At 36.2% G+C, this 27,922-nt stretch overlaps 1 long non-coding RNA gene across 1 annotated transcript; it reads right to left on the bottom strand.

The window, feature by feature from the left end:
* Positions 1 to 1,605: 1,605 nt before the first annotated feature.
* LOC122236507 lies at positions 1,606 to 27,299 on the bottom strand. Its single transcript, XR_006214563.1, has 3 exons — positions 27,147 to 27,299; positions 17,177 to 17,292; positions 1,606 to 1,644 (listed from the first exon to the last, which is right to left on the bottom strand). It is a non-coding gene; the product is annotated as an uncharacterized LOC122236507 (long non-coding RNA).
* Positions 27,300 to 27,922: the final 623 nt, after the last annotated feature.

The raw sequence follows: 27,922 nt of genomic DNA, 5'->3' as shown, positions 1-27,922 counted from the left end.
GGACAGTACTTCTCAATACATAACTTAAATCATTTTAGTGTTTACAGATTTATCAGTGTGTGTTATGGCATTTGAATAAACACTGTCTTCAGTATGAAGCCAGTAATTCTTCTGAATTTTGTAACATATTTAAATACTTTAAAAAACGCACTGTAAAAAAACCCACATTATTATTTTACATAAACATTTGGTATTATATCTTTGAGTAAAAACATACTTCCCATTTTAACTGTAAAATATCTTCCCCTTAAGCAAGTACTATTTTCCTGAGCCAATGAGAAAGGAAAAGAATGGCAGCTTTTCTGAAGACATAATTATATCAACCAAACCAGTCGGTGGAATGACAGATGATAGTTGTATCTGGATACCATTTTTCCACATGTTCATCCAGTGTGAATTTCATATATTATAGAAAGGTTTGATGATGTTGTGAAAATACTGGTGTAGTAAGGGGCCAAAACTATAAATCTTAACATAAGTTATATTATAACCATAATTATAAGTATTATTACTTTAATATTTAATAGATTAGTGTGTTCTCCTTCAGCTTGGATGTTTCAATAAAGAAAATCCACTTGGAAACCTTAAAATTTCCAATGTCACTGATAACACTTCCTTTTGAAAATATGGTTTCTTAATGTCACTTTTAATGCTTCCACTGCATATACTTTAGTATATAGACAGATACATGATAGATATTTGGAAAATAGGTTGTGCACTGCTACTATATTGATATATATAGCATTGTACTGTAGAATTACATGGTCCAATATAGTAGCCACTAGCTACATGTAGTTTTAAACACTTGAAATGAGGCTTGTCTGAATTGAGATGTACTGTAAGGATAAAATGCACGCTGGATTTCAACTAGTTAGTATGAAAAAATGAATTTATGATATACATAAATATTTTTATTGTTCACTTTTGGAATGATAATGTATTATTCCACTTGATTATTTTTACTTTTTAAAATGTGACTCCTAGAAAATTTAAAATTATTTATGGCTCCCATTACATTTCTTTTGGACAGTGCTGCTCTGGATTATTAAAAATACACTTTAAAATTCTTTGGACACCTCCTATTATTTCCACAATATTAGAACACACTTATTACATATATAGGGAGACATATATGTAATGTAACATATTTAAATACTTTAAAGAACATAGAGTTTAAATAAACACATTGATATTATTTGTAAACATTTGATATAATGTCTGAGTAAGAATATTTTGTTTGGGGGTCCCTAGGGGGCTCAGTCGGTTAAGCATCCAACCTTTGGCTCAGGTCATGATCTCAAGGGTCGTGAGTTCAAGCCCCGCATGGGGCTCCACACTGACAGTGCGGGCCTGCATGGGATTCTCTCTCTTCTCTCTGACATTCCCTCGCAAAATAAATAAACTTTTTAAAAAATGTATATATTTTCTGTTTGATCTGGGAAGAATTTTCTGTATACACAAGATTTAAATACTTTCTGAAGGGTAATGTGAACTTCTATTTTTGTATCAATCACAGACATGCCTCCAAGTTAAGATTCTTGCCTTTATTCCAAATATAACATATGTAACATGAAGCAGACCCAATAAATGAGAAGCAAGTACTTACCCTTTAGGATAATTAGTGTAATTTCCCTTATTCTGCTTCTGAAAACCAAGGGACATTTTGTGTTTTCAGTAGATAATACAGAAAACGATGTCATGTATATCATCCATATCTGTGGAATTAGCTTCAAATATCAGCAGTGTTAAAGTAATAAAATACATGTTCTTAGAATCTGAGACAGAAAGTAATTTAAAAGTTTCTAATGTGTCCCCAGTCTTCTTAAATCTTCTAGAGATTTTTTTCTACTTTTCATTATAATAAGCCATGTTGCAGGAGCACAGATTTTAGCTGTGATTGCATTTTTGAAAAGTAAAACCAAAAGAATGTCTACATTAATTCAAGATACTATTATGACTGTGACTAGTATCTTATTAGGATGTTAAAACTAAGGGATGTTAGCATTCACAGAGGAATGTAATACCAACTTAAATGATGAGAAAGTGGAGACGCCATTTCTTTACACAAATATTAAGAACTAACTATGTGTTAGGTATGCACTATGATGACAAAATATTATCCTTGGCTACAAGGAGATTACAGTTTATTGGAGAAACAAAATGTAAGTTGAAAAACACAGTGCATGGTAATAAGTGCTGTCATAGGAAAGATCAGGTTGCTACAGAAGCACACAATGAACACGTGCAAAACAAGCTGGCTCAAGATGGGAGGAAGGAAAAGGACTCATGAGGCATTCTACCAGAGAGGCTACTGGGAAGGGTAGGTGTTAGCAGACATGTATATTTGAAACAAACCGTCAGAGAGGAGGATTGTGAAGCCATTAGCATCTGAGCCCTACAGCCCCTGGATGAGCCAGGAGATCTTGGAAATGTGATTAAAGTTTGGTGTGTTCTGGTAACCCCGAGGGCTCTTTTGAGTGGTCACTTCAGGGCCTGTCGCATATGCCTTAGGTGGGTATTTAGGATGTGGGTGGAGTAATTTATACCATGCCTCATTCAACTTTTGCTTATTTTTCCTTCTTCATTCTTGTCACTTGGCAAAAAAGGATGTGCCCTATTCTAGTGCCTGAGAATCAAAATCTGAATGTGCTTCCTCCCTGATTTCTCCCAGGGCCAATCTAAAGTAATTGGTGTTAACTTTGAGCTCATGTTGCTCTCATCTCACATATAGATTATGTATAATAATTGTAACTGAGAGAAGAGTTACTATATTCAAACACTACATTAGCTGTTTCACTCCTATTTTATTCAATTCTATCATCCCGTAAGTAGCAACAGAGTCCCCATTTACAGAGGGGGAAACTGAGGAATATAGCGACTCTCTCATGCTCATACAGCTCGTGAATGGTGAAGTCAGGACTCTGAAATATAAATCTTGAGGAACACGATGTCTCTTTTGGCCAGTATATTTGTGATGTTGTTATAATATATATTACAGAGAATTTATAGGTATGTGTGCATGTATTCTATCATTCTACATCCCTGTGTAGATAAATAGATCTCCATAAGTTTGCAAAGTTTGCTTGAGAAAAGAAAATATGTCTATTTCTTTGATTTTCTCCCAACTGTCTTCGGATTCCCAAGGCATTTACTGACTGAATTTCAAGAAAAGCCCACTAAAATTGAATCCAGAAAACAAAAATAAGATAGAGATCCTTTTGTACCTTAAAGATAATATTAACTATAAATAACATGAAGTATTCTAATGAAAAAGACTAAATAAATCTACTTTCATTTTGAGAAACCAGACAGAAGATGGTATGTCATTGCACTCTATGGAGGAGAACTAAAATAAAGAAACAAATGAAGATTACAAAAGCAACAGACTTTTACCTGGAGAGAGAAAATTCTGCACTAAATATTAAAACTCACATGTAGAAACTCATGACCTGAATCTTGTCATTAATCTCCTGCCCATGCACACCATTTACTTTAAATCTGCTGGCGACCAAAATCTGTATTTTAAGAATAATCACCTATTCTAGTATCTATTCTAGCAATAGATTCTCTGTGGTTTTAAATGAGATCATTCATGCAATGCGAAAGAAAGTTGTGAATAAATGAGGAGACCTTACATGCTGCTTGTAGTTTGCTGAAGAACGGACAAATCTGCAAGTGCCTTTAAGTGAATCAAATAGATTGTTCTTGTTGCTCCATAGGTTAAGGGAACAAATCAAGGTTGTTGACATCCCTGTCATTGAGATATACAATAGATACAAATGACTTTGAGTTGCCTACGGCATTTAACTCAAATTGTTAGTACTTTACTAGTTAATAATAAGAATTTAGTAAGGCAGAGATTCTGAAGACAAATAAAATAATGTTGATGATTGTTCCTACGGACAGCTCAAGAAAAATGTGCTGTTAGTGATTTTAGCATAGCTGTTATTCATTCATAATGACTGGTATATTTCCATTTTAAATCTCCAGACATTATGCTGGGAGCTCTGTTCAAGTACAACAGGAACTCTGCCTAGCAATTTCTGATGGCCATTGCAGAAAATGACTTAGTAATGCCTCCTGACCTGTAGAGCCACTTTAGTTTGTTTTTCAACCTCCACCTCCTCCTCTCATGAGGTCAAGATGTATGTGATTTGTGATACTTGGATCTTCCCACCAGAGATGCTTAAATTTGAAGCCTTGAACTATCTTATTATATGGGATAGCCGTACCCAGCCTATCAAAACCTGTTCCTGGAATGCACATCCCATTCCGGCTGTGTATACAAGATTTGGCTGTTTGTACTGAATTAACTACTTGTTTTTTTGTTTTTCAATGTAGACACAAAAGCAGAAACTAAATCCTTATCTAAACTCGCTGTACCAGAAATATAGTTTTAGAGAAAAAATAGGCATTAGTTATAATGTAGTGTGACACATTTGACACACAGATGAGGGCAGCAATGCCTGAAGATGTTAAGTAATTTTAAAGTTCTATCTCAACATAATGACAGAGAAAGTACGAGAAAAGTATCTTCTGCTTTCCAGCATGAAATTTTTTTCACCGTTGAAGTATTGTTATATAGACCACAGCTATTGTCAAGGCATCTCCATGTGGTCACAAGTCACTGAAAGCTCTGCCTTATTTACACAAACACGATCTGGTCCTCCAAGTGTCTTTCCCCTTTGCATTGACTTATAACATCTGCATCTTGGGTCACATGATACTTGCTGCAGTGTTGAATGTTGCTTCTTTAGCCATATTTGTAGCAATAATCATGTTCCAGATGTAAACGAAAAACTAGCTAGACACTTCACTGCATTCAAGGGCATAGGATTCTGGAAAAAGCTTCTATAAAACTGGATACCAAAGCCAGCACCTCCAGGTGTAGCCTCTTTGTCATCCAAGGGCTTGGAAGTCCCCAAACCAGCACCCACGCCTGGAAATGGCTTTGAACCTGGGAGGATGGATTAATGGAATATCAGGGATCCAGTGAGGTATCAGAAAAGTTCTGTGACTTACAACTATTCCATTTCCTTCTGGGGACTTCATGTTTTTCTCTTAGCAAATGAGAATAATTACCCATTTCCATCCAGCCCTGTATTCTGAGAATACTTTTGCTGAGCTCATATCTCTGTTTCCTGTTTGTTTACCTAAGGCTTTACTCCTGTCCCAGCACATCTCTGCCTGGAAATGCAATGCAGAGTAATCTCTATATGAATGTATGTGAATGATTGCATTAGTGAAGGCGACTGAGGTCAATCTATGTAATGGTAACAGAACAGTAGTTGTAATAGTAATAGCCAAAAATCAACACAATAATCACCAATTGTTTGACAGGGTCTGTATGCTAAACTATCACATTCCTTATAAAGACCTAAGAACTGACAAAAGGCAAAGTGATATGTTACTCCAAGGTATCAGGATTAGGTTCAGCTATGTATGAAGGTAAATCCAAGTTAGCCATGGCCTAAACACATAACATTTTCTTATTTCATATACTATGGTCAGAGATCAGCAATCAGGGGCTTATATGAGTTTCACAAAGTTGTAAGCAACTTGACTCACTACAACTTTTGGTTTCACTGTTCTGCTATGGTGAAATTCTGTAAAGCACAAAATAGCTACTAGAGCTTCAGCTACTATATCCACACTCCAGCCAGGAGGAAGCATGAAGGACAGCAAATTTTACTCGGTATTTTTACTTTTTTAGAAACTAGTCTTGTGACCAAAATCTCTCTAAGGGTTGTTGAGAATCCAAGTTGACATATACTTGACTAACATTTGGGGACTTTAGTGAGGTATAGATAGCAGAGTCTGCCTTGCCATCTGAAATTTTACTGATGACAGACATTGACAGGAAGCATCACAAGGCCAGAATATGGAGATTTTCAGCAATGTGAGATGAAAACACTTCTTTGAAGAGAAAACAGTCTATGATAACACCAGAGATCTGCCAGCCTGAAAGCTGCCCACTCTATTACTTCATTGAAGATGTTTGCCATCGAATCATGTAGGCAAGAACTGGCTGAATCCCAGTGAGGGATTATGGCACTGTGAAATCAGTAAATTATTACATTGTATAAGCTTTAGTTGCATGCATTCTTTTCTAATCTTGGATGTATACCCATGATTGTGACTCAAAGCTTATACAGGGTATCACCTCGAAGCATGAAATGTCCTTCCTCACATACTCTTGTTGTCTCCTACCCAGAAGTCCTCAAACTGAAATACTCTATTACTACAAACATCAGTCAACCCCATCCAGAACCAAATATTCAGTAATGGACACATAGGTAAGGAAGCATGCAGGAATAAACAACAGCTTAATTTTGATCTAACAAGTATATCAAGATGCATTGTCACTTTTCTTGGAGGGTAAGTTCCCAGAATATTGTTGCTGTATGGACTTTTGCAATACTTACTCCCAAAACATCAACCTCAGGCAGGTTTCCAGACACTTATTTCTAGACTAGCTGCATCAGAATTGCCTATGGTGCTTTGGGAAACAGATTCTTAGACACCAAAAGAAACATATTAAGTATGAATGGGCAGTAAAGAGATATAGGACCAGAAGATTCTATTTTATACTTGAAAATATTGGGGAAAACATGTAAATCAAAGAACCAAAGAATGGTTAAAAATAAATACCTACAGATAGCTTTTAGTTCAGAAGATAGCTAAACATGAGTAATAATCTGAGTAATGTGAAATGGTTAGCTTGGTGTTGTAGTACTGAGCAGAGAAATTGGAGTAATAGGCCAGGGTACATTTCTTACTTCTTTGTGAGAGCTTCATCGAATATTCCCTCCCCCTTTATTTTGTCATGGTACTAGAATATCATGCTTTTAAAAACTGCTTTTATTTATCTGACAACCAACATATTTCTCCAATTCCTCTTTGATCATTAATCAAATATTTTATGGTGTATGGTATGATACAGCACGATAGTACATTTATATTTCAGCTTGAGATAGCTTTAATAAATCATAAGGATGGATATATTATGTTGGTAGTTGTATAAATTATGCAAATTTTCTCTATACCAGAAATCAAAAAAAATATATGGAAATAGAACAAAATTTTTAAAAAGAAAATCTAAGTGAGCAATTATTTTTCCTAGACAATCGGCACATATATTTGACTACTATTTACCAACAAATGAAAATTTTACAACAAATTGTAACTTAAAGGAGTCATGAAAAATGTACACATCTTGCTTCAGTTTCCTCTTTTTATGCCAGCTATTTGTGTTCCTGATTACAGAGAAAGATACAATGCTTTGGATGTATGATTCAGTCAACAAATTTTACTAGGTTCTGTTAATGAGCTAAACATTGTGCTATATTCTGAATACACAAGGAAGTAGGACATGGCTTAACTGAATGAACAGGGAAAAAAACTCTAAATAAATAATGATGAAACTTTTCTTGGGGCTACAATAAAGTAATGGGTAAAGCGCAGTGTGCACGGGAGAAAAAAAAGGAATAACTGTGCCTGAGAGCATTTAGAAAAACTAATCAGAGGATTGGAGTGCGGTTTGAAAAAAATTCAGCTGGTGTTAATCAGAAGGAGAGGGAGCAAGGACATGTAAGAGGGGATGGCAAGGGGCATTGGGTATACGCAGGAACAAGGTGTACTTGGTGGGCTAAACATTTGTTTTGACTAGATTTTAAGCTGCAAGGGAGACCTATACTTCCGGAAAAAAAAAAAATGAGTTTTAAAGGACAGAAATTATCCTTTAGCCTGAAAAAACTAAAAGAAAGAACAAAATATATAAAGAAACCCACTATTTTTATGGCGCTAAACATAAGGCAACAAAGTACACCGATGCCTGAGAGACCTAAAACAAATGTGGTGAGATTCAATGTTGCAATTTATAATCCCAGACTGTGGTGCTGTGGTGGAGTCCCTCCCTAAAGCATGGGTGGAGGCCTTCTCAGAATAAAGGCAGGCGATGTGCAACCTGACCCAAACAACTCCTATGCACGTATGCATAACTCTGACACCACTCTGTAACTTGGACTGTGTCTAATTAGACTATATGTGTCACCATACATGGGAAACAAAGAGGTAGAAATTGCATAAAAGGCTACACCCCACTGTGCTTGGGGCTCAGCCTTTTGGGGGGGTCTTAGCCCGCGACCCCGGGGCCAAACGAGTAAAGCTGCTTCCTGGGAAGAAGAGCCTCTGTGTCCCATCTCTCTGCGCGAGAATCCTGCTACAGTGCAGGAGGAGCAATCCAAGCAGAGCCCCACTGGTTCCAGGAATACAAGGGTGGAGCTGACAGTCTGGTGAGACCTAAGAGGCTGCAATACCACAAAGGAGAGAGCTTCATACATAGAGAAATCCTGAGATCTTTAGAGTTCCCTTTGAGGATTCAGCACAGCACTGAACACCCTAGGCATAACAGTAAATTGTCTGAGGTTGGTGGTGGGGGGGCAGGGAGGGAGGCAAGGAGAATACTGTAAGGATTAGAGATCACAATTCTGGCACTCACACAGGACTGTGTAATAGTGTTTATTCCCTCTGGCCAGAATGGAAAACCTTGTAATTCTCAGGGCAATGTGTAATCAGACTTATATTGCTTAAACAGTGAGGAAAATTGGTCCTAGACCAAAACCCATTCTCTTAAGTAACAAAGCTTAAAAGAAAGACTCAAAAGGATCAAACTTTTCCAAGTAACTTGGAAACAAAGAAACAAAGTAAAATCCATATTGCTAGCATCCAATCAGAACTTAGAAGGCATGCAAAGAAGGCAACTATTATCCATAATGAGGAAAAAAAAATCAGTGAATTGATACTGACTCAGAATTGACTTGGTGATCAAAAAGACTGAAATCTTGCCATTTGCAGCAATGTGGATGGAACCAGAGTATACTATGCTAAGCTAAATAAGTCAGTCAGAGAAAGAAAAATACCATATGATTTCACTCATATGTGGAGTTTAAAAAACAAAACAGATGAACATAGGGGAAGGGAAGGAAAAAATAAGAAAAAGAAGAGGAAAACCATAAGAGACTCTTAAATGTAGAGAACAAACAGTTGCTGGAGGGCTGTTGGGTGGAGGGATGGGCTAAATGGGTGATGGGCATTAAGGAGGGCACTTGATGGGATGGGCACTGGGTGCTATATGTAAGTGATGAATCACTTAATTCTACTTCTGAAACCAATACTACACCATATTAACTAACTTGAATTAAAAAAGAAGAAGAAGAAGAATTGACATTACAAGGAAGAAGACCTTCCTCTGCCCTGTGGTCCTTCTAGCTGGACTTAGAATTAAATTGATATGAGACAGATTAACAGGAGAAAATCAAATTTAACAGACGTATGCATGGGAATCCACACAGACGTGAAATTCAAAAGACAGTTACGACACAAAAGCATTTATGAGCTAAGGAGAGGGGTAAGATCTGAGGATACAAAGAGAATGAACCATTGGAAGGAAGATGAAAGGCGATCTTTTGAAAAACAAAGGTTGTCCTATTATGCAGGTAAGTTTCTTAGGTAAAGTGGAGTCTCTGTTAATAGCTCTCTTCCCTATACCAGCTTTTCTTTCCAACATAAATTTAGGCAGCTATAGGGGAGGTAGAGAGCTTTCTCTACACCTGCTGGGTTTTACTTTCAGCTCAAAGTAATCTTTGTGTCAAAGTGACACATTTTGGGGCGTCTCATCCTGCACCCTTCAACATAGATGATAGGACTAGTAGACAAGGACATTAACTCAGTTATTGTAACTATTTCACATGTTCTAGAAGCTGGAGGAAAGACTGAATATGTTCAGTTGTGATGTGGAAGGTATAAAAACTTCCAAATTAAAATTCTAGGTCTGAAAGCTACACTATCTGGAATGAAAAATATACTGGCTAGAATTTGCAGTTGAATTGACACAGCAGAAAGAAAAACTAGTGAAACTGGTCATATTAATAGACCCTATCCAAAATAAAGCATAGAGGGAAAAATGTGTTAATAAATAAAACAGAGCTTTTAGTGAGCTGTGGGACAACTTCAAGGAGCACACTTGAAAGGAATCAGGGCAAACAGAAAATACATTTTAAGAAATAAAGGCTGAAAAGAAACCAAATTAATAAAAACTATAAAACCACTGATTCAAGAAGCTGTATGAATCCTGATCACAAGATACATGAAGAAAAATACAGTTACATCACAAGATTGCTTTAAATCAGCAAATATATATATATATATATATATATATATATATATATATATATATATAAAATCTTTAAAACAGCCAGAGAGGGGGGAAAAACACATTTATACACAAAGGGACAAAGATGAGGGTGAGAACATATTTCATATTTCTCATTAAAAACACTATGAGCTAGAAGATAGTGGAGCAACATGTTTAAAGTATGGAAAGGTTAAAAAAAAACTAACAAACAAAATTAAAAAAACAAAACAAAACTGTCAATCTAAGGATATATTTTTACCCAGGGGAGAAAAATAGACATTCTAAAACATTCAAAAACTGAAAAAAATTAGCATGCCTGCACAACAAGAATGTACCAGCAAGTCCTTCAAACAGAAGCAAAATTAAAGCAGACACAGTTCTAGATCGACACAAAGGAATAGAGAGCACTGGAGACTATAACAACATTCACCAATGAAGTTTTTCCTTATTACTAAAATCTACTTGAGACAGCCAGCTGTGTAAAGTATAAATGGCTATAATATACTGGGTACTATATAATATATGTTGAAATAAAATACATGACAATAAGAGCACCATAGTTGGGAGGGCAAAAATATATTGATTGATGTAGGAAAGAGTGTAATATCATGTGAAGGGGGATTGTGATAAAGTATGTGTGTATACTATAAGTCTTAAAGCAACTACTAAAATAATACAACAGGGAATTATAATGGATAGACCAACAAAGGCAATAAAATGAGATTAAAAAGTATGTTTAAAAAAAAGGCAGAAAAAGATAAACAAGTGAATAAACCACAGGTACAAAAAATAGAAAACGGGCACCTGGGTGGCTTAGTCGGTTAAGTGTCTGACTTCGGCTCAGGTCATGATCTTGCGGTTTGTGGGTTTGAGCCCTGCGTGGGCTCTGTGCTGACAGCTCAGAGACTGGAGCCTGCTTCGGATTCTGTGTCTTCCTCTCTCTTTGCCCCTCCTCTGCTCATGCTCTCTCAACAATAAATAAAGGTTTTAAAAAATTTTTAAATAAAAAAAAACTAGAAAACATAATTCCATTGTATGTTATTCTGGAAAAATCTATTTTAAATCAAAAGGTACCTATAAGTTTATGTTAATAACTAAAACCTAACTTGAAACCCAAGTGCCCATCAATAAATGAATGAGGCAAAATATGATACATCCATATGATGGAATATTATTCAGCAAAGAAACAAATTTTGTTTAAATGTTTATTTATTTTGAGAGAAAGAGAGAAAGAAAGAGCATGCACATGTGTAAGCAGGGGAGGGGCAGAGAGAGAGAGAGAAATCCAATCAGGCTCTGTGCTGTCAACCCAGTGTCTCATGCAGGGCTCGATCCCATGAACCATGAGATCACGACCTGAGCTGAAATCAAGAGAGTTCAATGCTTAACCGACTGAGCCACCCAGGCACTCCACAAGAACAAATTTTTGGTGCACACAAGAAGAGCAATGAATCTTAAAATTGTTTGGTAAAAGAACCCAAGCAAAGTGTATGATGTCAGTTTTATAAAATTCTGGAAAGGTCAATGCATCTATAATGATTGACATTGGGCCAGTGATCAGAGACAGAAAAGTGGAGGAAAAAGAGAGGGAGAGGGAAACTTTTGGGGGTGATGGATATGTTCCCTATTTTGATTATAACAATAGCTGAGCAGGTGCATACATAAATCAAAAATCATCAATTGTTATACTTAAAATGTGTGCAGTTTATTGTATGTCATTTATACCTCAGTACAGCTTCTTTTTAAAAGAAGATGGAGATAAACCTAAAGGTGTAGACTGTGGAAAGGTTGTGAAGGAACCTTGAATACTTTGGAGTTTTAGTTTTATGCTTTAGGTCATATATTTCAAACTGGGAAGGAAAGTAGGCCTGGCTGTAGGCACCCCATTGTTGTTTTAATTGGATCAGCATTGCCTTTTACATGTAGTGATAAGATTGTTTTCAATAAGAAATTCTGCAGTTACAAAAGCAGTTGTGAAAGCGATTACCTTGTTAATGGGGGTGAGCAGAGCCAACACTGCAAGAATTTGAGAATGGTGGCAGTCTATTAATTTCTCCATTTCTTCTTTTTCTACTATTTGCTCCATAATTCTTTACTAAGACAACCAGGAAAAATGAATCTCAAGGGCTCTGCTCCCCTAAACATTATTCCTTATTCTTTTAAAGGAAATTGATCTTTTAATTTATGTTTTTATTATTCCTAAGACTTGTGAGGGCTCGTCATTTATGATTTTTTTTCTTACCTTGATGTCCACCAGAGTGTCTATCTATGCAAGTATTACACAGAGATGTTTTAATAAATTGAATAAAATTAAATTTATCATCCTAGAGAAGGGAATACATCATTATAAATTCATCCTGAGATTAAATACTATATATTATATTTTTAAAAAATGTTTTAAGTTTATTTATTTGAGCGAGCAAGGGAGGGGCAGAGAGAGGAAAAGAGAGAATCCCAAGCAGGCTCTGTGACAGCACAGAGCCCAATGAGGGGCTCAAACTCATGAATTGTGAGATCATGACCTGAGATGAAAGCAAGAGTCTGAAACCGACTGAGCCTAATACAGTATATACATGTGCCCCACTATATATTATTTTTTTTTAAAAGAATAGATGTGCTTAGAGTGGGCTGGAGATATATAGAGTGAGGGATAAATGAAATAGAAAGGGTAGAAAAAAGTATAGAATTAACTTATGTTCTTATCAAATTTGTCAAATGTTAACCCTATTTTCAATTATTTTCCATTTCATAGAATGTAGAGAAGAAATTAAATTTTTTTGCACTGTAATAATATCCAAATCTCATTATATTAACACATTTAACCCACACAATAGTCTTTTAATCTATCCCTTATTAGTCTTCCTTCAGAGATAACTAACTTGAAACTTTAAGCAGTAAATATATTTACCAAAGATCATAAAGCCAGAAAAATAGGCTGGGTTCGGATATGAGCTTACATGTACATAATTTCTTCTTTCTTCTAGATCAACATTTGCAAAACTTGGTTTCCTGGGTCATTGCTAACTAGATAATTACAATGAGTTTCCTGCAATAAGGGTTGCACTTTTAAATTAGTTTGGGGGGGGGGAAGCTGAAAAGTAAATTGGGTGTTTGCATATTAAAGGCTCAGTTCACTCCTAAAGAAAAAGAAACCTGCTTATACTTGTTTAACTCAGCATTCCATAAACTTATTTGATAACAGTGTCCTTTATAAGACATCATTTAATATAGGATGGATTATTCATTTTCTGCAGCACACAGGTTGAGAAATATTGGTACTGCAATATTTCAGCATATACGTTTGTAAATCACCCATATAAACAGTTGGGTACTTAATGTTCCAAATGACAAGATAATTGGTATTACTTATGTGTAAGTGAAGCTCAAACTACTAATTTTAAGGTATAGAGCTTTCGAACTTTTGAAAAACACTCCTAAATCATTTCTTCTTAAACCAGGAGAAAATACATCACAGAGCACAAATAAGGTAACATTTCCAGTAGAAAGAAGTGATTAAGAGAAGCCAACAGTTACTAAGAAGTCAAACCAAACACAATAAAAATGTTGTAGAGCATTTAGGATATTTCAATGGCATAGCAATGGTCTGAATGGAGATTTTAAGGGAAGTGAAGCAGTAGAGACAATGAACAATACATTTGCCAAGTCTGAAAGGGAAAAACAGATGGTCCAAGAAGGATTTCATTTCTAAGATGGGAAGATTTAGGGATGTCTATTAACAGAAAAAGGGTCCAGCAGAGAGGTAAAGATTAGACATAGAAGATTTAGGAATGCCTGGGTGGCCCAGTCAGTGGAGTGCTTGCTCTTGATTTTGGCTCAGGTCATGATCTCTCAGTTCATGAGATTGAGCCCCACATTGTGTTCTGTAATGACAGCTTGAAGCCTGCTTGGGATTCTCTCTCTCCTTCTCTCTCTGCCCCTCCCCTGTTCATACTCTCTCTTTCTCTTAAAATAAATGAATGAACATGAAAAAAAAGCTTCAAGATGTAGAAGATTAAAAAAAAAAAACCTCTAGTAAAGGTCATGAATGAGTTGAATGTAAATTGGATGAATCCACACGTGGCTGGGAGATTATACATGAAAACATGATTTTTGGAGATTTAGCAAAAAAAAGCAAAAATCCCAATATTGATCACACCTCTATTTGATAATTTATCCTAAAGAAGTAATTCAATGGACTGAGGTTCTTGCACAAATAACTTTGTCACATTGTAATTTACAATAACTGAATATACATTCTTTAATTTCCAAGTGATTTTTTGATAAGGAGTGAATTACTCAACTGTGTTTTTGTACTTTGTTTAATGCACAATTTATTGGCATTAAGTAGTACTAAACAATCAACATTTTAGATACCTTAAATACTCAATTATATTCAAACTAGAAATATGATTATATACTATTCAGAACTTGATACTGAAATCAGTTTTAAATAGAGCTAACATCATGGATTTAAATTAGATATTTTATCCTTTCATTCTTACTCTAATTCTGATTGTTATTGTCATTTTATTTTATTATTTTTTTAAATGTTTATTTTTGAGACAGAAAGACAGAGCTTCAGTGGGGGAGGGGCAGAGAGCGAGGGAGACACAGAATCCGAAGCAGGTTCCAGGCTCTGAGCTGTCAGCACAGAGCATGACGCAGGGCTGGAACCCACAAACCGTGAGATCACGACCTGAGCCGAAGTCAGACACTTAACGGACTGAGCCACCCAGGCGCCCCTGTTATTCTCATTTTAATTCTTACTTATGTCTTTACAGATCTGTCCTGACAAAGCACAATAACTTTACCCATTTATCCTCATCCTAGGAATTCAAGTTAAAAATATAGCCATCTCATATCTGCGAAGGTTATAGGATCTAGATGATCTGTCTATTCTTTATCAGGAGAGGGCATTCCAACCACATTTGTTCATAAACTACTTGGGCTGAGTTCGTTGGCCATTAAGCCAATAGTTTTACCTTCTTACATGGGATTTGCTGCCTTTTTTATATTAAAGTTCACCTTCATATTTTGAAATCTCATGTTCTACATCAAAATGTTTGTTTTTAAGTTTTACATGGCCAAAAGTACCTGATCTTTGGTTCTGTCATTATGATATATGGACCTAGCTTATAGGTGTAATTGGAAATTTGTGTACGTCTTATCAGTATCTCATTATAATTAGTAGGGTCATCTGGAGGTTTTATGTACACGGAGATGAAGGATACAGTCTGCATTGTTAGTACTTTCCTTAGGCCAGTTGGCTAATCCATCATTTTGGAACATATAGTTAAGTTAACCACCCTCTCTCAGTGTGGTTATTGATTGCGAATATCAATTCCTCCTCCATTATCCCCTCCCCCAACAATAAAAATAGTCTTTACCCCCTCACCATGATTTGTCTGCCTAGGAAACATTTACAAATAATCTATTCAGCTAATTCTACGCATACATTATTGTGGATCCCAGCCAGGATTCTAGCTTTTCAAGATGTATTTTACATTCTAAATTTCATCTGAAGTAATGCTTAGTCCCAAACAATGATATAATGGATGAAAATTTTAAGTAGAAGAAAATCTTTTTGGGCAGGAAGCATTTTTAATCTGAAATCATGCCAGAACAACAATAACCTACTGTATGTGTATGTAATCAAAATAATGATCATTATTTATGGGGAAAAAGTAAAGCAAAAAAATATTGTATTCGAACTGTAGACTTGTCCTCTATTTTCTTAATTTTGAATAAAGAGTTACATCAGGAAATTGACTGACTAGGTTTGACTTTGTTTTTGTTTTAACTGATAAATGTTGTGATAAGTTTTACAAGACCATGAAATTGTATTGTTGCCAAATGGCATGCTTATGCAAATTCTCCAGAAGCCTTTTTTCCAATGATAATTATAGTTTCCATGTCGTAAGTACCTATTATGTGGCAGGCACTGTGGATAGACTATCTAATTAATTTTTCAGACAACCCCATGAGAAAGGTATTACTATCCCCACATGCATATGAGAAAACTGAAGATAAGAGAGGTTAAGTAATTTGAAAAAGGCCATTCAGCTAAGTGCCAAAGCCAATATTAAAAGGAAGGTACCTTTGAGTCCAAAGTTGGTAGGGTTGCTTTCTTATATTTTTCTGCCTCTGTATTTTTAATTTTTTTTCTGTCTTTTAAGTCAAAGAGAGATAGGAAGAGGATATGAAGATGAGCATTTTAGCTTTTGGAGATACTTAAAGGCTAGAGTAAAACACATACGCACACACATACGTACTCTAAATGTTGAATTGAAAATATATGCATATCTTTTCTATGTGTTTGTGTATGTGTTTATGTATCGACATACATGTATAGATAAAAATTATTAAATGTTGGATTTTTAAATGATGATAACTACTTTGAATCAACCATTAAAATATTTACAGCTGAATCTAGGTGTTTACTTGACTATATACTGTTTTGCTTGGACAAAAGTAGATATCTCACAATGCCACAAGAGTGTTTAATGTTTCACTAAAGAAACTAATATATTTTTGAAACAGTGTTGCAGAATTTTATTTTTGATTATAGATCTGTCTGATATTCAGAAACCTTTTTCAGTGTTCTCACTTTGTTCTTTGTTGTAACAAGAGTTCATAAAAAACATATGCTTTACAAAGTGCTGATTAGATCAAGTTGTGTGAAATGGGTAACACCTCAGAAGACAGTACCATATTAGACATCAAAATAACTTCAAAAATTTGGAGAAGTCGCCATAAACAAACAGAATAAAATGATGTTTGCTGACGAGGAAGTAAAAAACAAGAAAAATAAACTGAAAATCATGTATGATTAGTTACTTGTGCCTCTACAGCAGGAAAAATAAGTCCTCAAGATGCCGCTAATGTAATGTGGCCACTACAAAAGTATGTGCAGACCTTGTGCATATTAACAAGGGCATTTGGGGTGCAGGGTGAAGGTAGTGTCCTTGCAATCTCAGTTACCTGTCAGAGATGACCTCTTCCTAGCTCCTGGTGATGATTGTACTGACACCAACACAGGACTCTCCACTGTGAAAATTCCATGGAAACACAGTTCAGCAGAATATCATTACTTCTCTCTATTATTAGCAAATGGAATTTGAAATTATTTTATGATTCTAACCTTGGTGGCTGAAAAAAAAGAAAGGAAACAGAAAGCTCTCTTTTGCCATCATGTAAATGTTAGTAATCATATTAATGATGCTAATAGTAGCCACACTTAATACAAACATTATTCATTACAAAATAAAAGGATCACCTCAGTAAACTTCAGCTGAGGTTTCAAGAGAGTCATTTCCTAATGTCACAATCTGGTAGGTGTTGGTGTTGGGACTCAACACAGAGGTGTTTGGTCTACAGCGCCTACATCTCAAATTTCTCCTTCTGCCACTGGCTTCTCGAAAAGCTCCTCAAATCCATTCTTTCTGTGGCAGAGAAACTCGAGTTACCTGGCTTCCTTCAGTTAAGATCTTTTGGACCTTGGGGCCCTCTACTGTTCCCAAGTGACTCTCTCCTGCTGCTTTATACTCTCCATCCCAGCTCCTCTGTGTACATTCTGCCTTCCACTGGTGTCTTCCTCCTATTGGAATACGTCCCTAAAATTGCAGGAGAGATTTGCTTCTGCCCACTAGATTTGTACCCTCCCGCAAAACTGAGGAGGGAAACTATCCCTTCTGCCACTGGGTTTTTCCTCCTTCTTACCATTCTCCTTCATCCTGATACTATGTCACCTTTTCATAAAAAAATATTTTGTCTTTTTTTTTTCCTGAAATGACTTATTTTAACCAATAAATAAAAGTATATGCTTAAGAAATCAAAGAACCCAAGAATTACATGGAAAACCAAATTCTTAAAGTCTTGGGAAGTGATGGCACTGGATAAAAAATTAAATATAAGATCTAAAGGGCAAAGATACAGAGGGCAAATAAATAAATATGGATGGTGATGGCTGATTCTATTTGCATTGAGGATATGCAGGACATAAAAAGCTAAAATTAATTAGTGCCTGAAGCTTGGCTGGATGCTAGGGAGAAAACCAAAGCTCTTGCCTTCACAGAGTCTGGGAGGATCCAACATCAGTGAGAAGTAATTAGAATAAAGAGTAACAAATACTATGACAATGGCCAGCAGAGAATAATAATGGTGCCTATGGAGGGATATCTATTTATCCTCAGGGATTATAGGGGAAAATTCCTTTGATAAATGATATTTGAGTCAAATATTTTGCTGAACAACTTCAAAAACCATGGAGCTGATCCATCTGGCTCACCGATCTCTTAGTTATTTGGCTTCTTCATGACTGATGGTAAAAATACAAAGCTTGAAAAACTCTTGATTGTGATATGAAGAAGTTAGAGTAGGAAATATAAAGATTATTAATAATAATTATAATGATGATAATGATAAGGTGTTTGAAAGTTCTAACTTCAGTCCAGCATTATCTTTCTGCATGACTCAATAACTACAAATGGCTCTTGAGTGCTATCTGGATAAGAGTAAAAAATTGAATACTCTCTCTAAGGCTGCTTATCCTTCCATTAGGAAAACGGGTTTTGAAAAACCAGAAGGATTTCTCCTCTTCCTCCTCTTCTCTCCTATGCATGACACTTATGCACCACCCTTGATCTCATTACTGGAAACTTCTTTCCCCCTAACATAAGCCTATGGTTCCAAATTGAGATCAATAGCTCAGGCATCTTTTTAATGCTGTAGGTCTGTAGTTCCAATCGCCTCTTCCACATCTCTAAGGCATATCTCCCCCAAACTGAGCATGTTCAAAACTGTATGAATCATTGCTCTGTCCTCAAACCCATTTGATTCATGCCTCTTTTCACTCCCAACATGCCATCAAGGACAGCTATTATTTGTGTTTCTTTTAAACAGCTGTTGATGACTGGCTTTATCCAGTATCACCTTTTTCCCCCCTTTAGTTTCACTGGTCTTTCAATTTCATGAACACATCATTGTTATCATTCTTTTTTCCAGGCCCCACAAACATGCTTTTACTCCAAAACTTTTTCTGCCCAAACTATTCCTTACACCTATGAATTCCTATTCAGTCCTCAAGTCTGTTTAGACATCACGTGTCCCAAAAAGTTTTCGCTGATACCCAGAGTTTGTATTAGAATTGCATTTCCATCCATTCATTTAAAAATATTTATCAACCTCATATATGTTCTAGGTGCTGTTAACTTCTTAATGAGTGTCATAAGGACAGCACACAAAAAGGACAGGTCTGGAAAGTAGAAGAATGTCCATAAGACATGCCAAATAAGTATTTGTAGGATGAATAGTTAGGTTACCAAGAAATTAGCCAGGCTGAGAAGACAAGTGAGAGCATTTTAAGCAGAGATGACAATATGAGTAAATTACAAAAATATAACATGTTTGAGGGTGGAGAACTGGCTGTGTAGTTTAATAAGCAGCAGATGGGCTTCTTCATGGATAAAGAGAAGTTTATAGCAAGCATACTCTATACTTATCAAGTACATTGATTGAACAAGAGGAAGAGAGTTGAGGCAGTAACTAGAAAGCTATCTGAAAATAAGGAGTGGTAGCTTTACATTTTTTTCTGCAAAATTTTGAGAGATATCCAATTTGGAGGGGACTATACATTAAATGCAAGAAAAAGAGGATTTAATTCATGAAGAAAATCACAATTGTGGCAAGAAGGGAAGGAAACTAGAGCCTGGACAGAAGGGCCAGGAACAGAAGAAGGAAAATATTGATGAAACTAGAGGAAAATTAAGGATTTTGTCATTATTTTTATTGGTTGCCTGAAAATAAGGACACAGAAAATTACTTTTTCAGAAATTTCAATATCTCTATGAAGAAAACATTGTTGTTGGCTAAGAGTTGGAAAGGAAAACATAAGGAGAATGATAAAATTTTGGAATAACCAAGACAGGAAAGAGAATGAGGCTGGAACTTGAAATAAGTGGAGAAATCTCTATTGTGCCAGTTGATCCTGGAGTGACTCTTTCCACTTTAAACCCCACCACCATATATCAAGAGCTTCCTGGGGGTAATACAGATGTTTCAGTGGTGGGACCATCCAATCAAGTTCAAAAGATACCTTTATCAGAGCCCATAACTGTTCGCCTTAGTCCTTTCTCTGAAAACCTTGCCTTTCTTTTACACGACACTGCTCTTATAAATCCCCTGGGAAGAGATCTACTTTCTAAATTAGGAGATGTTGAATTGGTCTCTCAAAATCTGACTCCTAGATTAGATTTACAAGAAACTCCATTAGCCAATCCAGATTTAGTAATCTATATTGATGGCTCTTATGCCAAAAATTCTGAAGGGAAATATCAAGCTGCACGTGCTGTAACTACTAAATGTGAATTATGAGAAAATTTAACACAGCTCAGCCTGCAGAATTATTTGCCATCACTCGAGCATGTGAATTAGCAAAAGGCAAAGCTCCAAGTATTTACACTGACAGCAGGTATGCTTTCAGCGTGGTCTGTGACTTTGGTACACTCTGGAAACAGAAAGGATTTTAAACACCAAATGGTACACCTCTAAAAAAAAATGAATCTCAGGTTGCTGATCTCCTCTGTGCACTGCTATTACCTTCACAAAATGCTACAATTAAAACTGAGGCTCGTACCCACTGGTCAGACCCCGAATATCAGGGAAATGCTATGGATGACTTTCATGAGAAGGCTGCTATTCAAGAAATTCTTGATGCGTCAAAATTCTGTAATTTAACTGAACTTCATAAGGGGTTCCTGGGTGGCTCAGTTGGTTAAGCATTCGACTTTGGCTCAGGTCATGATCTCATGGTTCATGGGTTTGAGCCCCGTGTCAGGTTCTGTGCTGACAGCTCAGAGCCTGGAACCTGCTTGGGATTCTGCATCTCCCTCTGCCCCTCCTCTGTCCCTCCTCTGTCCTTGCTTTGTCTTTGTCTCTTTCTCTCTCTCTCAAAAATAAACATTAAAAAATTTAACTGAACTTCATAAGATAGATCAAATCAGGTTCCTCCTGACAACTTGTATAACAGATGAAAAATTGTGTCAGATATTGAAAAACAAAATGGCACCAAGAAGGATGCAGAATGAAAAAAAAAAAAAAAGGCCAAATGGCTGTCTGTTGCTTCCTGAATCTCTCGAATTGCCACTCTTATGAGCATTTCACAAGACAACCCACCATGGAATTAACAATATGACTCAAATTATAAAAATATTCGTGAGATGATTGTTTTAAACTGGCACAACAGGTTTATAATCAACGTTTAACCTGTCAGCTACAAACCACAAATAAAAGTATGAAAGCAACTCCAGGGGTTGCTCTCTTACCATCAGAACCATTTGAACATTTGCCATTGGAATTCATTCAGTTGCCTCCTAATAGAAGATATCGGCATGTACTTGTAATGGTGTGTCTGTTTTCTAGATGGATAGAAGCTTTCCCTGTCAGAAAGCTGATGCTGCTACTGTAGCAAAGAAATTATTAGAAAATGTTTTCCCACTATGGGGAACTCCAGGCAAAATTTCAAGTGTTCAATGAACTCACGTTACTGAACAAGACATAAAACAGTTCAACAGGGTCATTCAGACATTGTGGCACTATCATTGTCCCTGTCATCTTCAGTCTTCAGGGAAAGCTGAACATACTAACGGTATTTTGAAACTGAAATTAGCAAAATTGACTGAAAACACTGAATTATCATGGCCTAAAATGCTCCTGTTACCCCTTATGACTTTAACGTCAACACCTTTTGGGAAACATGCACTGACACTGTATGAAATCATCACTGGGTGACCCTTGCCATTGACGACAGAACCCCCTACATAACCTGCCTTTGTGAATTCTGATATGACCCAATACTGTAAAGCACTAATACAATATTCAAAAGTTTATTTTCAACAGGTCAAGGAGGCTTTCAGAGATCCTCCACCTGTTGGGGACTTTATACCCTGCACACTGGAACCTGGAGACTAGCTGCTCTGGAAAAGACATCAGTGAAAAATAGCACTTGAGCCTTGATGGGAAGGGCCCTACCAGGTGTTTTTGTTTGTTTGTTTTTTACTTGTCACACAGAAGTTAAATTACAGGGGTCATATGACCTTGTCCATGTCTCTCAATTAAACAGAGCTTCCTTGGACACTGGACTTGCCACCTCACAGGTGACTTGACATTAAAAAAAAAACAAAGTTTTCCCCTGAATCAAACAATAGCACAATTCAGACAGCATCTGCCTAAGATCATGGAACAAGATTCTGCAGAATTCTTCTTTCATTTCTAGGACTGAATTTTATAAAAATTATTGTGTTATTATCGTTATGCCAAGTAACTCAAAATGTTTAAACTTATGTTTCTCTTTTCGTTAAGAATTCTTTACACCTAGACTGAACACTCACTGAAGTCCACCATTCAATGAATAGCTTTTTTACCAGTCAAAATGATAGTTGGTCATTTAAATGTTCAAGAAGACTCCCAATTAATATAGCCAGCTCCTAAACATGTTTGGATGACTAATTCAGGAATATGGCTTTCTGGAAAGGCCTGTTGTACTTCTCCTGGCCATTCAACTTTATGGCTGACTAATCTGGTATTGGAAAGAAGCCTTAGAGGTCAAGGCATGGACAATAACCATTGTCAACTTCATTGCTGGTAACCTGTCCCTGTAGAGAACCTTAATGGTACTGAACCTGATTTGGGGCATGTTCCAGACTCACTCTGTAATCAAACCCTTTGGTTTGACTCAGATAAAGGAGACCAGATTCCTATATATAATGACACAGATTTACAGTTAGATAATGAGAAAACATTTAATTAAACTAAGAAATTACTGAAGCTGTACACTGGTTCAGTGGAAAAAAAAAAACAGTAGGTAAATAGAATGTCTCCATAATGCCTCTAATATATAAAGTAAATAACAGTTTCAATTACTGGAGAGACCAATATTCAGGGTACGTTTAGAAAAAAAAACAACAATCACTTATCAACAATATGATACATGGACTGATTAACCAAATTGATAGAAATGCTGTTTGTTAATTTTGTCCCAGTTCACATTTAAACCACAGCTATTTAAAAGGGGAGTGTGCTGATGCCTACATGACAAAGAATAACCATGATGTCTACCTTTCCTGGATTGGTGGGTCATGGGATCCACCCTAACCCTCTCTCTTGACAATATGGGTTTATTAAAAAACAAAAGAAACAAAACACAAACAAACAGAACCGAGAAACCAAAAAAAAAAAAAAAAAAAAAAAAAAACCCCAACAATACTGGGTTATTGACCCTTGGGAGTAAGATATCCAAAGTTCTCCTACCCAAATGGACCCTGTAGTTTAGATTATCTTGCACACCAGATGACTAAGAGATGACTCCTTGAATGCTGGCTAGATTCTAAATTTTGGATTACTTGTACCTACAGTGACTCCTCACAAGTGAGAGTCTCATGAGCTTCCAAATCCTGGTATTCAAAAAAGCTCTGGTCTCCCTACGTTTGTCATAAGGCTTTTTCTTCATTTAGGAGTTAATGAATTAGAAATAAAAACGCCTATTATTATTTTTCTAACTATCGAAAAAAAACTTTAATGATACCCTCAAAACTCTTCAAGCAGTACACACTCAAAGAAATGGTTTATCTTCAGTGGTACTGTGACACAGGAGAGTCCTTGATATCCTTACTGCTCAACAAAGAGATACCTGTGCCATAATTGGTGAAAAATGTTTCTATGTTGACAAATCAGGAATTGTTACTCAAAATCTAAAGGACCTTAAAGACCAGAGAAAAATTTTTCATCAGATAAGTGATACCTCTTCCAAAGACTGGTTCATTTTGTTTAGCCTTGGCTCCTGATAATCTCTGGTCTGGGAAATTTTTTTAATCCTTGGCGAGTGCTCTCCTTATACTCATTGTATTAACCTCTCCAGTGCTTTGTGTACTCTGGAGGGTTTTAAATGCCTGTCGGTAGCCACTTCCACACCAGATGTATCTATCCATAAGGACCAGGCAACTGCATGAAGTCCGCATTAACTACACAAATGATGAAGACGGTGACTACATGGCCCTCCAGCCTGGGCCTCCGACTGATCAGATGGAAACAGCTAATATGTCAGTCTTCAGCCTGACCACATCAAGTATGGCAACTGAGAACAATGCTACCGGTTGATCATGCACTCAGCCTGCTGAGAACTTGACCAAAAGGGGAAAATTGTTAAAATTAAATACAAACGAAGAGCACACTTAAACATTTCCTAAGCAGACAAAACCAGTTAGTCAAACAAGTGAAGCTTAATTTAGCTTATTTTGCAAGACAAATGAAGTTAACTTGACCTGGGTCTCTTCTTGCTTATGCCTCTGAAACATAAGCGTTGTAACTTAAATAGTCCCCCAAAATTGATATGAAGTAACCACTAACCAATTCCCTTTCAATTTAGAAAATTCTAATATTGTAACCAATTGCTGGAAAAAATAAACTCTCACTGCCTTCACACTATAAAAGCTGCCTTATAACAATATACCTGTGAGCCTCAACCATGTTTTGGTTTGCATGCTCCCAGTCTGCCAACTGTCATTTTGGTGTGTACACAATCAACTTGTACTAATTGCTGCTTATGTGATTCGTTGGTTTTGTTTCTGTCTATTATGAACTTTGGACAGGGAATAATAAATTCCCTGAGTTTAGGACTCAGAAAATAGATGATTACAAATGATTCCTAAATTTCTCTTCCATCATCACTTTTGTTATTGGCAGGGTTTACAGTCTTCTGTGGTCTATTTTAGTGATTGGTGCAAATGGAAACTATACAAATGCTTTCATAGAAGTCTGAGCTAAATTAAAGCTAACACATGCATGATCAAAAAGGAGAGTTAATGCGAAAAGTGTAGTGTAGATTCCATCTATCTTCCTTTCTAAAAGTGGCAGAAAGTACTATAAGGTAATGCATTTGTGGTCAGAATTCTATTAGTCCATTAAACATGAGTCATAGTTTTCTTTCAGCACATCTTAATTTTCAACCCAAATATTTTTCTGAAAGCTAGGTATGTGTTTTGAAGAAAATGAAGTTTGTTTTATTCATGGTTGGGAGATTTACATGTACTATATGATTGACACAGAAAGAAATATTATGTTGAACAATTTTATGGCAGACATGCCCAAGGCAATTCAGATGGGAGAATTAATAACAACGCAAGCAAAAGAAATTCCTTATTAAAATTTTGTTAAATGGGAGTATAATTCATTAAAGATTATATCATTATAAAAATCCATCATGCCAGTGGGGACTTCTATGGCCTTGCTTGGTAAATTTTACATGATTTTTATGTCCTGAAATTGTGTAAAGTTAAACTTACTTGTGCCCTCAAATGTTAAGATTTTTTATGGAGCACCAAAATAACTAACACAAAGTCTTATAACCATGTTGAATTCCTCAGGCATTCTAACATTTCAAAGAAAAAAAATAAAATCATATTCAAAGTTCTTTACAAAGCATTCCTCTGATAATAAGATGAACGTATTTGCACTAGGAAATTTGGAATATAAATGCAACCTCTTGATTTCAATTGTAGTTTCTCCTATATCTTAATATGCATGTTTTTCCATAGTTGACATCTTACCAAATGTAGCAAATATGAATTTTACATTCATGGGAACTCAAGTGTGAAATAATTGTATATACATATTTTTTATTTCTTTCTAACAGACTTTCACTTCTAACTCTAGCCTCTATTCTGCCTGATGACAGAAAGCTTATATAGTTATTTCAGGCTGATACTTGGTCCCTTTTGGGCAAGACAAGTCAATTTCTTTTTCAATAGGCTAGCATCTAACTTCCCTCGGTCTTCCAAACTATTGGTCTGGTGAGAACTAGCGAGGGTGTCCATATTCTCTCTGGAAAACTATTAAGATATAACCCATTCCGTGTTAGGTCTTGTTTCACCAGGGGAGAGAGATTCTATGAATTTTATAATATAGTACATCATACCCATTCCATTTTAAACTGAATAGGAAAAACAACTCATTGCTTCTCGATCCCAGTTCAAGAGACTTTCCATAAGATGGCCCCAGATACATACAAAGTGGTACTCTAGTAAGCCTTGTCCACTGTATTCTTCCTTGTTGGAAGGTAAGACGGTAATATGGAGGTAATATGGAGACATTGCTAGTAATTGATGCCCTCTTTTAACTTCAGATGGTGCATGCTACATACAGACAATAGCCTCAGGTATACTGCCCCTGAGAGTTTCAGCCTGAATAGCTAGCTACCTTCTACTTTCTGATTACAAAACTTAAAATTTTGGCCACTTCATTGGGGATACATATCTTCTTTATGGAATAATTCTGGTGTTTCTAGCTATCTATCTTCTTGGCCCAGTTTCATGTCTTTACTTCTTTCTACCACTTTAAGGCTCCTTCTTCTCCAGCCCAGAAGTTGATCAAGTCTGAAATGAGGAATTTGAGTTTTTCCATTATTTACTATTAATTGCACAAAATCCACATTTGGCTTCCTTCAGGGTTTAGCTACTTTCATTTTTAAAATACTCATGGTATCAATTCAAAAATCACAGCTTTCAAAAAAATGTGACCCTGCTATATCTGTAAAGACTATTTTATGTTATCTTTTGAGATATTGCATGCTTTTAATTCAATGAGAGAATAAGCTCAAGAAATGGTTTTGATAGTGAAGGTACAATGAGGTCATTTGGGTAGAAACAAAAATAGCAGTTAGTATTTTCAATATATATTAAGCATATGTAAGATTTCACATCTGCTTTTCCTCGCTTGACATTATAAGATGAAAAATCCCTCATATTATTATCATGTCTCTTTAAATACATTTGTAAGATATTTTTGAAATAATAACTGAATCAGGCACCCCTTTTGCACCACTTCATATTCTTTCTGCCTCAACTGCACTTGTTTCCCAAATGTAAGGGTTCTAATAAACTTTATAAAAGCACAAACTCACAGTGCCTCACATGATGCTCTCACCCTGTGCCTGCCATTCTCAGGCTTCTCTATTTATGATAATGACAGACTCTACTTGGCACTCATGATAGGAGTGGACATAGTACAATATCGAAGCTGGATTGCCCACCAATGCAGTGGCAATGAGGACTTAATTGCTGGTGGTCAGTGAGGTTGTGATAAGCTTTGACATGCAGTGACATCATAATTACTGTGCTTTTGCCTGAGGTTAATTACGATGGCTTGCAGGTGACAGAGGAAGCATCATGAAAGGTAACCGTGGTGATTAAATGATATGGAGACAGTGGCATTTATAAATTGTGCTCTATGCTTATGACTGCATTAGAATATGATGGTCAGGAAAGCCGACTACTAAGGTAAGATATTCTGTGAAAAAGGGCAATTTGGAAGGAGACACTTCCAAATTGCCTCATTTCTTGCAGGCACAGGCCAAACTGCTTAAAACTGAACCCATTATTTACAAAGCTACAAAGAGCCTCAAAAGAAACTTAATATATAGCCTTGAAAAACCTCCAATGTCTAAGTCAGGGCTCTAATGGAGGGGGAAAAAAGTAGATCCAGGAGATTTCGATCCTTCATATAGGACTATTTGACTGGCTGAGCCCAAAACTCATGTGCTCTTCAAATGATCTGAACCTCTCAAGCCAGGAAGAACACTTCACCTTGAGTGACCTCTCTTCTCCCAAAGGCATGACCTCACTGGAGATTTTTGTTCTGCTCAGATTCTACATTTCTACCCCTAGTGTTTCTGGTTTC

Source organism: Panthera tigris, chromosome A1, assembly GCF_018350195.1.
Source record: "Panthera tigris isolate Pti1 chromosome A1, P.tigris_Pti1_mat1.1, whole genome shotgun sequence".
Taxonomy (NCBI): Eukaryota; Metazoa; Chordata; class Mammalia; order Carnivora; family Felidae; genus Panthera; species Panthera tigris.
The sequence above is the reverse complement of the archived record's forward strand: the minus strand, read 5'-3'. Positions and strand labels throughout refer to the sequence as shown.